A 3,529-nucleotide genomic window follows, 5' to 3' on the forward strand; every position below is an offset into this window, starting at 1 on the left:
AAAAATAGTAACAAAAGTAAAGGTATTGCCAACAGATAGATGGATTGCTCATAGATCTGGATTTTAACTTCTGTTTTAGAGAACTCTTAGAGACAAGCTCAATAAGCCTGTATGAACATTTACAAAATAGACCCAGTGTTTTTTATTAATATACCTAAGGTCTAACAACCTCGGGCCCTTACCGTTCTTGTTTTTGGTTTTGTGATTTGATATTTATTCATTCGTCCCATATTTATTTTGTGCCTACCACGTATCAGGCAGTGGGACTGAAGCATGAGGCCGTTAGTCTTTGCAACAGGAAGGCCGTTTAGATCAATCCACAGACATGGTCCAGAAGGGAAGAGAGGCAGAACCGATGCCTGCAGAGGATCGGACCCATTCAATGAACACTTACTGGATGTTTTCTACGTGTATCGCATGAGGCCGGGGGCATTCAAATGGAAGCAGTACAATCCCTGCCCTCTCATGAAGAGCGCCCACCATGGTAGAGCCGGGCACAAACAGAAAATCACATATTACAAACAGAATCTGGTAAATGTAATGGGGTGATGCATGGGGGACGGTGTGTGTGCACAGGACACTTGACCCAGCCTAGGAGGTCAGGGAGGTCCCCCCTGGGGCAATGGGGAGTCCTGGCTGAGTCTGGAAGGTTGAGCGAAGTGGGCCAAGTGGGAAGTGGAGGGGCAGGGAATTGGGGGCGAGGGCAGTTCTCAGTACTGATCAACACGGGAAGGAGAATAGCGAAATGGCAGGTTGAGCTATTCATCTGTACACCTGGCTGAGGAGTTTGAACTTTATCTTGAGTGTACTAGAGTTGACATGATCTCAAATGTGTGCTTTTTATTTTTTTATTTTTTTTTAAAGATTTTATTTATTTATTCATGAGAGACAGAGAGAGAGAGAGAGGGAGAGAGAGAGAGAAGCAGAGGGAGAAGCAGGCTCCCAAGGAGCAGGGAGCCCGATGTGGGACCCGATCCCAGGACCCTGGGATCACGACCTGAGCCGAAGGCAGACGCTTAACCATCTGAGCCACCCAGGCGCCCTCAAATGTGTGCTTTTTAAACCTCCGCCTGGCCACAGCTGGAGACGCAGTAGAGGAAGAGAAAGAAAAGTCAAGGTAGAGACAGGGTCCCGCTGTGAGTCGCTTCAAGCAGTGCAACCCTGATGATTTCCACCTATACGCTGTTATTAATATTTTCCTTAAATTACCTCGTCTAAAACAATACAATTTGTTTAAACAGGAAACTAGTGAATAAGAAAAAAGGGACTGGCTCCACACTCCAGGGTTGGACCCAGGATTAGGGGATGGAAATGGGAAATGGCAGAGGGGACAGTGAGAAGTGTCCGTGGAGGCTGATTCGGGGCCCAAGGGGCCTGGAGAACGGGGAGCAGGAAACGGGCAGGGATCTCTGAGGGACAGCGGGTGCTGAAGGAAGCCCCCGAGGGCCTCCACGCTGCTAAATCCTCATCTTACTTGACCTCCAGGCAGCATGTGCCCCAGCTGACCATGCCTTCCCCCTGTCTCACTTGCTCTACTCGGCTCCCATGCGTCCGTTCTCCTCCGACCTCAGTGGTCTCCCCTCTTCTGCCTCCTCTGCTGGACCCCCTTCTTCCCAGCCTTCCTGTGTTGGGGGCTCCAGGGTCCTGTGCTGGTCCCGTTTTCTCCTCCCTCACCGCAGTGGAGATTGAGCTTATCCCCAGGCCTTCAAGACCATCTTTGTGCTGATGACTCCCCGATGTCCGTTCAGCCCCTTCATCCCTGGACTCCACACTCACAGCCAACCTACTGATATATCTATTTGGATCTCTAATAAAAATCGTGAATTTACTTGCACAATGGGACGCCTGACCTCCCCCAGACTTATGCCTGCTGTCTTCCCCATCTCGGTGATGGCAAAACATTCCTCCCAGCTTTTACCTTTAATAGTTGTCTTTGAATCTCTTTTTCTCATACTTCATCTCCAATTTTCTGGAAATCCTGCCGGCTCTATCTTCAGAATAGATCCAACCAGGTCTCACTCTACCATCCTAGGCCACGTTACTGCTATCTTTGGTCTGGGCTCCCTGCGCCCATCTTGTGTCCCTACCACCCACATTATTTAAAGACAGGGGTGAGATCAGGTCACTGCTCTACTCCAAACTCTCCATCTTACTCAGTAAAAACCAAAGCGGGCACGAAGTCTTCCAGCTCCCCATCCTCCCTCCTTGCCCCGCTCTGGTCATACGGGTCTCCTGACGTTCACTGTTCACAACTTATGCAAAGGTGTGCCTCTGCCTGTACCCTCCTCCCTCACTTCCTTGAAGGCCTTTCCTCCTCAAGCCTCCCAACCCCGGCTCCACCCCATGCTCTCCAGCTGCCTGCTCTCCTTTTCCTCCTGCAGAACTCGCCACTCTCCAACACACCATATAATTTACTCATTGTGTTTATTGTCTGTTACCCCCTAGGATGCTGAAGGCTGGCAGGGAAACTTGTTCACTATCTCCAGCATCTAGAACAATGCCTGACATATAGGAGTTCTCTCAATATATATCCGTTGAACCAGCGAGCAGACCCCAGAGACGAAGAGAGCTTCAGCTCAGGAGGACAGTTTGGGCCAGGGGTAGGGGTGGACATGAATGGCAGCCGGGGGGTAAGCTCAGAGAGACTGCAATAGGGCTGCCAGAAGGCTCAGCAGCGGGTTAGAGATGGAGCCCGAGGAAGCAGCTCTGGGGTGAGGGGAGCAAAGGGTGAAGGGGTTGAAGCCCCGACGGGGGTCCTGATAAAAGGGTGCGCGGGGATTAGAGGTGGGAGACTGGCGGGGGGCCGGCAGTGAGGTGGGGCGCAGAAGAGGGGGACGGGAAGCACTTGGGACCGGGCGTCTCGGACTGGAGGCTGATGCCACCGCTCGGCTGGTCCCCACCCCGGCCGCACGAGGGGAAACAACGGTTGCCCTACGACTGTCACTTAGCGGCCAACGTAAGAAGGATGAGCACGAGGTTCCAAAGCCGGACAGCTGCGGTGGGCTCGGCGAGGAAGGAGGCATCTGAGCTTTCTCAGGTAAAAGCCAGAAGCCTCATAAATAAGTGGACGCGGACTGAGAGGCGGCACGAGGGCGGGGCGCTTCACAGGCCCGGGGAGGGAAGGTGCCCGAGGCAGCGCAGCGGCGGACCGCGGGCTGGGAGGCTCCGTCACTGCAGCGGGGAGGGCTTCCGTGGGCTAGCGGGGAAGGAAGGACCCTCAAGGCCCGAGAAGGCGGCGCCAAGGCACGGCCCGTCCCTCAGGTGAGCCGCCGAGGCCTGCGACTGCGGCCCAGGGCGGTGGGCGCGCGGTGGCCGGCGGCGGGACGGGAGGTGCGCGCGGGGAGCCGCACGCGGGGAGCCGCACCGCCACGCCAGTCTCGGCGGGAGGCAGGCCGAGAGCGCGGGGCGCGCCGCACGGACGCGGCCACGCGGAGCGGCGGCCCCCGCCCCGGCGCCCAGCGCGCCGGCCAATCCGGCCCCGCCGCCGGCCGTCCGGCCCCCCCCCCGTCCCGCCCCCCCCCCCCCCCCC

The sequence above is a fragment of the Callorhinus ursinus genome, unplaced genomic scaffold, assembly GCF_003265705.2.
Source record: "Callorhinus ursinus isolate GAN/ISIS: 27379988/994484 unplaced genomic scaffold, GSC_fseal_2.0 scaffold10, whole genome shotgun sequence".
NCBI lineage: Eukaryota > Metazoa > Chordata > Mammalia > Carnivora > Otariidae > Callorhinus > Callorhinus ursinus.